Here is an 11,036-nt window from a genome sequence, read left to right on the forward strand (position 1 = left end):
CTCTTGGAGGACAGAGAAAACGAAGGCGTCTGCATTTTGATGTTACGCCTCGTTACCCTTTTGAAATACCACACTTTTTGCCGATTTTGCTTTAACCCAAAATACTGTGCAAAGGTCCCAAAATGTTACAGGACTCTGAATGTCCCAGAGATAGTTTCAGGATCGATGCCATAAGTAGAATCCAGTCCTTCCTTCTAAACTAATGTGTATTTGTGTGTGTGTGTGTTTTAACCTAGGCTCCGTATCTGCTTACAGTCACGTTTTCCCCCCTGCCCCCGCATACCCATTTCTTTTGGAGTTTCGTTTTTAGAATAGATGCCTCAGAATGTCAATGTCATAGCAATGTGTTATTTTTCACGAACACCCTCCCCCGTAAAAAAAGCCTTCACTCCTTGAGTTGACTATTTGTGCTCCCGAAACAAGGACACTTAAAAATAACATGTTATATGTCAAAAAATGCTCATCTGTACTTATATCTCTGAAAATTTCAATGCAAACTAAACCCGTTGAGAAATTATAGTTCCCCATCGGCGTCAGAGTGCAGCGTCACCGCGAGGGAGGGCATGGCGGTACCGCAGGCGAAATGAGCAGCTCCGCCCCCAAGCTCATCGCGCCCCGCCCCCAAGCTCATCGCGCCCCGCCCCCAAGCTCATCACGCCCCGCCCCCAAGCTCATCGCGCTCCGCCCCCAAGCTCATCGCGCCCCGCCCCCAAGCTCATCGCGCTCCCTTCACTTGCAACAAGACAGCCGTTCATCAGGCACGCGCTGTAAGCCAGGCCCACTGCGAAGTGTTTCCTTGCGCCTTTCTCGCTGGCCACCATGAGCCGAGCAGCGTTACTTCTGAGATGGAGGGGTCTGAGCCAAAGGTCAACGTCAGGGTGTGGCGGAAGGAATGCACGTGTCTGGCAGAGGTTTGGGTTATGGGACAGTAAAACCTGCTCCACCTGGAGATTCCGTGACCTGCTTATCGCTCGTGTGCATGGGTCCCATTCATCTTCTCCCCAGGGGCAGGATTCTGGTCGCCTCTTCCTGGGACCCCTCTTTGTCACAGTCCTGGCAGCAAAGTCACTCTCAGTCCAGTGAAATCCTAGGACGTATCTGGAGAATCAGCTAAAGCTCACGGGCCAAGACTTTCCTTCTTTCTTTAATTAATTTTAAAAACCTAAACAATTCGGAAGATATAAAATGAGTAGAGAGTAAATGTTGGTTCCCCTCCACTGGCCCCAGCCCCTCTCATCCCTGGTCCCCTCCCTGAGGGGCCATCACCGTAGCCTGTTTCTTGTGTCGCCTAGTCCAGGCGTCTAAAGTGCGTTCTAAGCATGAACGTCTCTCTCTTCCCTGCAAACCCAGAGTTCCTGCGAGCGTTTCGGCTTCCCCACTCTGCTGTTTAATGCCACATCCTGAAGCTCATTTCACGTCAGGGCACAGCCAGTTACTCCCTTCTTTTCTAAAACGCTGCCTAGATTCCATTTTGTGAGCATGAACTCAAATATTGATTTAAGGATATTTAGATTGTTTACAATTTTTCGTACTACAAACCATGCTCTGACGAATATGCCTGGACATGCAATGGATTATTTTAACACGTGGGCATTGGTGCGACAAACTCCTGGAAGTGAAATTGTCAAAGGTCGCGATAATTTTAAAACTTGGCAAATCTTTCCAGAGTGCTTCCCGTGGAAGTTACGTAGTTGAACCCCCCGATGGTGTTCGAATTAAGCTCCAGACTCTTCACACTCAAGTTAAGATGTGTAGTTATGAGTTGGAAAAAATACAGGTGGGTTCCAGGGGTACAAACCAGGGCAGCTCACGCCCCCGCCACGAAGCTGGGGTTTCAACGCTGTGACAACGCCACTTGCCTGAGCAGCCCCGTGGCTTCTTGGTACAGTCGGAGTTAGACGGCGTTTGGCGCCAGAGCTGTGACGCTCCATGGCTGTGCCTGCTCATACCGGCCGGGCCTCCTCTCTTCCATGCGGGGCTCTGCTTCGGGAGTGGGCGGGGGGGGGGGGCATGCGGTGGAGACCCAGAGCGCCCCCAGAGGCAGAGAATGGGGTTGAGTCGGTAGCTCCGCCTCCGAAGGGGTCTGCGGGCATCTGCTCTCCCCCAAGGGAGTGTGGGCTGGAGAAGGGCCAGCACCGTGCGCAGGGGACAGGCGCGTCCCCTCTGAGAGCCGGACAGACGCCGGGAGTCGAGTGTCTATCCTGTCTTCAGAAAACCGCTCTGCTGTCACAGGCCCGCAGCAGGGGCTGGGAACCGAGCGTTTCAAACCTTTGGATCAGGCTTTTGGAGAGAAGGGCAAGTCGAATTCTAATTAAATCGTATTCAGAATGAAATTATTAGATGAGTGAATTTCTTCCTGGTTCCTTGCAGATTCCATCTTAATGTTATAAAAAATAGCTTCCAAATTTTTTTATTTTTTTTTAAATAAAAAGAGTCATCGAATGACTTCCAGGAGTCAACATTTTTATATCACAATTTTTAAATAATAAATTAAGACATTGAGATTGTCTTTGTTGAGTCAAGAAAATAAGGTGATGAAGTAAATCAATGTATAATTACTATAAATACTTCGATCGACATAGAAGTGCATGAAACATGAAATTCCCCAGTTTTTGTTCCCACCCTCAACCTCGTCCCATCAGAGTGTTGCTCACACCCTTGAAGCCTTAGTGACTTGCCTTATAGTTCTGCTTGACGGCCCAGATCTTCCTTCTCATTCTTTCTCCTCCGCCTCGGGCAGTGGCGTGCGGGTAAGTCATCGTTCGGCGATGACGCCAACAATCACAAAAGCCACGACTTGCAGCACCTGCCAGTTTCCGTGGTGTAAATGCCCCCGCCATGCTCCGTTGTAAGCTATACCAACAGTTTGACCACCAGCTTGCGAAATTTGTGCGTCTTTGATGACCGCCTGCCGTGGGTACACTGCCTGGCACCGGCCCGCACAGCGTATCTCAAGGCCCGCTCGGTTCCAGGCGTGATGTGGGCTATCGGTACACAAGAGAACAGCTGGCCACGAGCTCACGTGACAAGGCGCAGAGTCCCTGTGGCAAGTCCTCCCGGCTCGGGTTTAAGAACTAGAATTCGGGTCTCGCTGGAGAGTTTCCCTAAAGTGCTTCCTACATGCTGACCTTGCCTTTCAGACATCTGTAAGAAACCTCCCTGAGTGGACCCGGGAGCTCTAGTTTGGGTTGAGCAATACGATGCCGGGGACAACTTTCTAGAACTATCTGTGCTATTTTTATTTGCTGGATATAAAAGAGAGACTCAGGCCCCTTGACATCTAGTTATTTGTAAATATCACAAAGTCTTCTTCGAAGGCCCTTGTCCGTGTCCTGTTATCAACCAAGCAGAATTTTGTTTGAGAAGTAAACAAGTTATTTCTCGCTGTATTCTTTGATTCTTTCTTTGGAATCAGCTCACACTTTGGAACCGGACCCTGAGAACCCTTTTTTTTTTGGCCAGTATGTCCTTCCCTCCAAGAATCCACATTAGCCATATTTCTGGGTTAAATTAAACTTTATACTCACCCAGTATTTGCAGCCCCCAGAAGAATAAACAGCAACCTCCGGAAACACATACATCTGCGGCTTTGTGAAAGAATAACATTCCTTCCCCTCCCAGCCTGGGAGAGGGCCGGGGGTCCCCCACGGCCCCCAGAAGGATGCCAGATGCGAGGGAGGTTCCTCTCTTTAGCTGGTCTTTCAAGTCGGGTGCTGGATTCCTAGAGCCTGAGTCATCTCTCCTAACTCCAGGCAGACTCGAGGACAGGGCCTCCTGGGGAAGGATGAGAAGCAAGCAAGAGGCGGAACTCCTGGTCCTGGGGCTCGAGGAGGGCTCGGTCACCGCCTTTCTTCTCCAGACCTCTGCCCAGTATTGTTTCGATATGGGAGCCGCAGTTGTCAAAGCGAGGCTCCAGGACGCAGGACCACATACAGAAGCAGCCCTGCCCGGGGCTGGCGGGAGACCTGGCGGGAGAGGCGAGCATCTGCCTCTCTTCTTCCATCAGGCGCCCTGCGCTGAGGGCCGTCTGGCAACAGGACATGGGCCTCAGGGGCACAGCTTCGACTGCTGCGGTGGCCCTGCTCAGCAGGGTCACCAGGCCACCCAGCGTGTCCTTAAGCACAACTCCCAGAGGAGAAAGGAGAAAATTCTGGCTCCGATTCCCAGAATGCGGATATTCCCTTTTAATAAAAAGAGCCCATTTCAAGGACAAATCTCTGTCGCTCTGAGTTGTGAGCGAATTGCCGTTCTTCGTGGTCAGCGGGCAGCAGCTCTGCCGGTGCGTTTTGGAGCCACGTGTCACTTGGGGCACGAGCACGCACGTGTCCACACGCGGCTTCGCTCTGCCGGGGGGCTCTTTCCCTAGCGTCGCACAGGGGTTTGGAGGGTTTGCTTCTGGTTCGCGAACTGCCCGAATGGCGAGCAGAGGCCGCCATGTCAAAGCCACTGCCGGCTGAGGTCGGCGCGGGGGACGAACAAGAGCGTCCGGACTCGCCGCCCAGGCTTCCGTCTTGAGTGGCCTTGCAAAGCTTAGTTCAGCAGGACGTGGGCGCGGGCTCGGTCGCTCGACGCTGGACGTGGGTAAACGGGTCTCTTCACCTCCAGTCTTCTCAGGCCTTTGCCTGACCCAGTCTGCTCAGAGAGCGGGTCACGCTTGGTGTCCATGCCCTTCCAGCCCTGTGGAGTTGCGTGCATTCTTGCTGACCTGGTCCGAGGAACGGAGAAGCAAGAAAAAGTTCATTTACCAACTGCGCTTCACGAATACAGAAAACGTTTTTCTGCAGAGCGTGCTTGTCGGCTTTCACGCAGGTCGTTGACATGGCGAATAACTCACTTATCTGCACAAAGCTTCAAAAACCTCCCCTGCTGGAGCCTGATCAGCAGGGAGAGGTCCCCTCTCTGGTCCCCTTCTCGCTGTGGCTCCGGCTGGTCGGAGGAGCTGGTTGGGACTTGGAGGGGACCCGGCATCCGTCGGGGCACGGTGTCCCGTTTGACCCCCACGTCGTCCAGCACTACGACCCTCCTCGAAGAAGACACGACTCAAACTTTCTCAAAAGCCTGGCGCTGTGTTCGCCCGGATTCTGCCGAGCAAATAGCAGCAGAACTTTGGCTTTGCCATAAAAATAAACACCGCATCGCGAGAGTGGTTCCGGTGCGCACGGCTGCTGTGCGCTTCAGGGCGACGCCCGCCGTGGGTCAAAGGTCAGGCTTTGGGGTTTGTCCCCGCACACCAGCGCGCGGTCCCCGTGGTCCTGCTCCTCCCGCTTCTGACGTTCTCATGGCCTTTCCTGTCGGAGGTGGCAGAGCGTGGCCGGAGGTTCGATGGCCCACCCCACCGTGTCTGTGTGAGAACCGCCATCGGGCTGGGATTGTTGAACACCGGCTGCATCTCAGAGGGGTCGTTCAACGACCTTCCCCTCGGCAGTCTTTGGGAAGTCGCCTTCTGAAGGTGACTTTAGTGAATGCAATCCCAAGATGCATTTCAACAGTTCACCAGGCAGCCTCTGCTCCAGAATCCACTCGCCTTTCTAATCCTAACGAATTCTCAGAAATAAGCGTGTGGTCAAATCCTAGAAGACATTATCTAAATGATTTTTAGCCCTCCAGGTGTTAGACTCCAGAAGCTTCTTGTTTATTAGCAGAATTCTCAATTCCTCTTTTCTCCCATCGATATTCACAGTGTGTGTGTGTGTGTGTGTGTGTGTGTGTGTGTGTGTGTATTCTTGCATGCGTGTGTGTGAATCAAAGAACAGCATCTTGGCAGATCTATCTGAAGGGTTCGCCTTTAATTATTTGGCTCGGAATTGACTTAAATACACATTCCTCTGCTGACTACGTGGGGGAAGTTATCCGCTTCACATTCCTGAATCTATACTGCAATCGAAAGCTACATCTTTTTATAAAGATTTGCCTAGAAATCAGTGTCACCGCCACAATACCGGGCACGCAGTACCCCAGTGTTTGGAAGGGCAGCTGGCGGGCGCCGTGGCAGGACAGTGGGGTGGCAGAGGCTGGGTCCTGGGGCTGATTCCCGGCCCTGCTTTTGTTTTATTACCAGCTCTGTGGTCTTAGGCACTCCAAGTACCAGTTCCCTGTCCCTAAAGTCCCGGTGGCACAAGGACGTCACCTCCTGCCCTCAGGATTCTGCCCCGGGCACTGTCCTCGGCTCGGGGACGCAGTGTGGGGACAGTGCCGGGCACAGCACTGGACGTGTCGGAATGTTCAATAAGTACTGGCCTCGGTCCCTGAAGTTAGTAAAAAGAAGAGACGAGATGCTCACGCCTTGCAGATTTGGCTCCCCTCCCCCGGGTTTCCCGATGTCGCTAAGACTCTGTTATAAAGAATTTCCGATTCCAGGAGGAGAGAGGCTCCAGATGCTGCTCTCCAAGTGCCTACGAATGGCCCCCTGGGAAGCGCTGTGCGAGCCACTGTCACGGAGCTGCGACCCCCAGCCTTTCTGTCTTCCGGCCCCGCTCTGGGGCCACCTACAGACCCAGTCCCCAGCACCGCCACACACACGCACTCTGTGGCCTGAGATCCACCATAACCCTGGACTTCAAAAAGAGACGTAAGGCCGGCCTTCGCGCTGGTCAGGAGGGGCGACGGCACACCCCGAGTTTGCTCTGAACCTGGGTTTCAGAACTGACGCCGGCCCAGGCGCCTTGGTTTTCCACGGCGTTTTCATGAGTTTGGGAAAGTGCAAAGGTGGGTGTGTAAAGCACTTTGAAGTGCGTGTGCCTGCACACTTGTGTGCGCTCGTGTGGTTAAACCATGCCTATAGAGAGCCAGGCAGTGGGCAGCTGGCCAGGGTTGGGCAAAGGCAGGGGACGGGCAGAGAGGCAGAGGCGCAGAGGCGTTTGGCAGAGGCCGGGGCCCAGCAGGAAACGGCAGCCACAAGCGATGCCGGCTGAGGGACCCGGGACGACGTTTCTAGGTCAGGCAGATCTGGCGCCGAATGCGGAGTTGTTTGTTTGCTGCCTCGTGGTGGCCACTGACGTCCGCTCTTGCTCTGGGCGCCTCGGGGTGCGAAGGGAGAGGGGTGGCGTGCAGCACGGCAAGGCGGCCTGGCGGGAAGGCCGGCCCGGCCTCGTTCGGGAGCTGCAGAGGGACAGGAGTGGGTGGGCCAGCTCGACAGGGGAGATGGGCCACCTCCTCTCTCACCACGCATCAGTGGACAACCTCAGAATGAGCAGGGACGCCACGGGGTCAAAGGGGAAACGCACCCACGTGGGCCGCTTGCCTCGTCTCGGTGCTCACAGGCGATTTTGAATTCGATTGTCACGGGAAGAGCTGTGCACATAGAAAGGCTCCTTGCATCATCATTTATAATGGCAAAGAACTAGAAGCTCCGACGTCCATTGGACCCGCCCCTCCTTTGAGTGTCTCCGATGACCCCACTTCTCAAGTGAGGCCAACTCCTTAGCTTCGTACTCACGATCTGCCCCCTCCCCGCCTCTGCCTCTGAACCTCCCTCCCTGTGACTCTCTCCTCTGCTCGCTGCATTTGTCCTGGTTTTGGTCGTTGCTCTGTAACTGGTTCCATGGGACTTTCCTGCTCCAAGTCTTTCCTCGGAGCTGATCTCACGCTTGGTGGCATCTCGGAGCTCTGTGGAAGAGTGGCAGGGAACAGAAAGCCCGTATTCTCTTGTATATTTTTAATCTTTTATTATCCCCACGACTAAGTTGATGATGAATTTTTTAATTCCAAGGCTCTTGTGGCCTTAAATGTCTTGATTACATAACTTCATAGTCTTTTAATAAAAAATCCGTTATATATCTAAAGGAGAAAGAGTTTTCACTCATTTTCAGGATACCCACTTTTGTTAGATATCACTAAATGAGAAGATTTACTAATCTAGCTTCCTAAACATCCATTGCCAGCATCCAATATTTCCAGTTCTTCAACAATACAGCTACATATCTTTATGTTACCCTAATATTCAGTGTATATTAACCTACTGAAAACTCTTGAATGAAATAATAAAAATTATAAGAGAATCTTGAGGAATATGCTTTGCTTCCACTTATACTGAATTAGCTCTGCTCAGCATGTTTTCAGCTAACAAATAAGTCATTACCTACTAACCTAGGTATGTGCTGGATGAGGAAGACCCACGATCTCACAGTCATCACACCGTTACAACCTCAGGAACCCCAGACGTGCACCAGCATGCTCTTCTCTCTGAAGGAGCTGGGCTGCAGAGAATTTGCTCATCGGGGAGATAAACGGTCTAGTGTCTACATCGCCATACTGTGAGCTCCAAATGCTGTGTGTGAAGCCTGATGTCCCATGATCCCCCAGGGAAGCAACTAGGTGATCGCAGATGTAGTCTTCCAGGCAAGCCTGGCCTGGGGAATTACTCAGCTGGGAGAGAGAGAGATCGTAGACGACAGAACGCAGGAGGCAGAAAGAAGGGAAAGCGAGCTACGGAGATGAGAACTCCTGAACGAATGAGTGGGATCTTGGCCTCGATTTGCTTTATTAATCTAGACTCTTAGCTGCAACCCCAGCTGATAGAAATACAACTCGGACTACCCCCAGCGAAACAAAACACCCGCCAAACATTAACCAGAAGGAGGCGGGGCGTCAGACGTGGACACAGCTGCGTCCAGGTACCAGAACCCTATCCTCAGGGCTCAGTCTCCACCCTCGTCCTTTAGCTCTGCTCTTCTCGGCAATGACCTTATTCTCCAGCTGAGCACGCTGGCGAGGATGGGCCCTGGCAGCTGCTGGCTCACAAAGCATGAGGAACTTTGCAGGAAGACATGTGCATGGCCCCGTTTGCATGCAGGATTCTGATTGGCTCTGCCAGGTCACATGCCTACATGTTAGAGCGGTATAGTGAAGAATGATTGGCCAGGCCTAGGTCACATGATAACGGCTGACGGAGGCAGGAGTGGGTGAGACAGCGAGCTGCATTAGAACCAGGTAGAGTGGAAGAGACATTTTTTTCCCCAGAGGAAGCAATTTAGGGAGATCGCCTGTGTGCTGTGCTCTGCCGAGGTAAAGCACATGTGACTCCGGCTCCCATGGAACTGGCACTGACCTTGGAAGGGGCTGAAACCCCCGGGTGGGGGCAGGGCGCAGTGTTCCTTCCGCGCCCAGCAGGGGAGCTTCGTTCTTAAGGGGTTAATCAAGCACCCTCCCGCTCTCTTGAACGTTTGTTAGAGTGAAAAGTCGTGTGTTTGAGCTGTCGGCTGTGCCCTGTTCCTGCAACCTCAACACAAATTTTGCTCAATGAAATAGGATTAAATTTGGAGTTTTACATTTTGAAAAACGTGAAAATTGTTAAGCATGCTTTATTTGTTACCTGAAAGAGTGTGATTTTGACAGGGTCAGCCAAGGAATAAAGATCATTAATTGAGCACACACGGCCTGCTTGTCTGCCTTGCTACCTCTGGGTACCCGGGATGAGCGAGGCTTAGAGGCGCTCTGGGCACAGCATCTCAGGGTGCATTCACCCCCAGTCCTGAAAGCACAGGACCTACATACAACTGAGAGGGAACCTCTCCTTAAACTTTGCCGACCCTAGTGCCTCTCTCTTAAGGAAACACCAACCCCTTGGGGGTGGGGCTGACCCTGGGGTTGCGAGGGCCTGAGAGAGGGTGGCTCCTTAAATGGCATGCCCCTCCCCCAGCACCTTGCTGGCCCTGTCCTGGCCTGGCTGCAGGCAGCACAGGGATGGACCATAGTGCTGATGGTGGTGGATGCAGGGTGTCTCTTAGGCAAAGCCAGCATCTAAGTTGGGGTGCCGCACACTCTTGAAAGGTCCAGAAAGTAAATCAAATCCAAATGTCTGTGAACTCCACCGCCAAGCATGCCAGTCCAAAGCCATTGCCAAGGTGGGCCAGGAACAAAATAAGTTATGATAGAGCTGAATCGGACAGATGAGCAGGTCGGTAGAGAAGCCAGAAGCCAAATAGGAAAGGCCAGAGCACAGGCTGCTGCGGGCACGGAGGCAGCTGGGGTCTTCGCGACCACACGTTTCATTTGTCGTGTACTATTTCATTATGGGAATTTAGCAGAATTATTTTTGGTAACGGCTTTCTTGAGCTATAATTCACATAGCACTTGCCCATTTAAAGGGTACAATTCATTGGTGTTTAGTACGTTCACAGTTATACGACCATCATCAAAATTGTAGGACTTTTTCATCCGTGCAGCGGGAGACCCGTGCTCTTGGCTCCCACACCCAGCCCTCCTCCCTCCCAGCCCTAGGCAAACACTAGCGCAGTGAATTTTTAAATGCTTGCCTTGTTGATCATGTGGGTTGTTTTCAATGGTTCGTGATGACAAACAAAGCTCCATAGGACATCTGTAGAGGAAGAGTGTGTTTCCCCCATGACCACCATTGTCAGGTGGGTCCTGCTGAGCCCCTCACTGCCTGGGGTGCCCAGGGCAGAACTGAGCTGTAGGAGGGAAGTGAGTCCTCCAGACCCGGAGGAGGTATCACCCTCGGCAGGAGGGGCTGAGGGAGTGAGGAGGAAAAGGACGAAGAACACAAGAAGATTGAGTGAGAATTCATCGGTGGTGTGGTGAGCGTTGAAAGGATATTTTAACAGCTGGGATGCCCAACTGCCGATCCAAAGTTGGTCGTGCCGTCGTGCCGGAGGCCTTGGCCCAGGTGCTGTCCTCCGTGCCCATGCCCATCTCCATCCTTGCCATCCCACTCACTCGTGAGTGCTTGGAAAGGTATGCCCCTGTGTGCACGTGCGTGTGTGTGTACGTGTGCATGTGCACACATGCCCGTGCCACTGAGGAAGACACCGAGCTTCCTTTCAGAGTGAACATGCTAGTGAGGACAGCGTGCACAGAAGCAAGGACCTCAGGGCTGAGGTGGCTACGACATGCTAAGTGTCCCTGGCAGGGCTGAGGTGGAATTGGAGGGTTCACTTGATTTAATTCCATCTTCATGGGTGACGATGGCCGGGATGACATCTGGATTATGCATCTTTATGAATACATCACTTCTTTTGCAAAGGACCTGACCCCAGGACTGAAATGACTGATCCTGAGTGAGTTTAGGCTTTTGGAAT

The sequence above is a fragment of the Rousettus aegyptiacus genome, unplaced genomic scaffold (genome assembly GCF_014176215.1).
Source record: "Rousettus aegyptiacus isolate mRouAeg1 unplaced genomic scaffold, mRouAeg1.p scaffold_m13_p_2, whole genome shotgun sequence".
In the NCBI taxonomy this organism is placed as follows: Eukaryota; Metazoa; Chordata; class Mammalia; order Chiroptera; family Pteropodidae; genus Rousettus; species Rousettus aegyptiacus.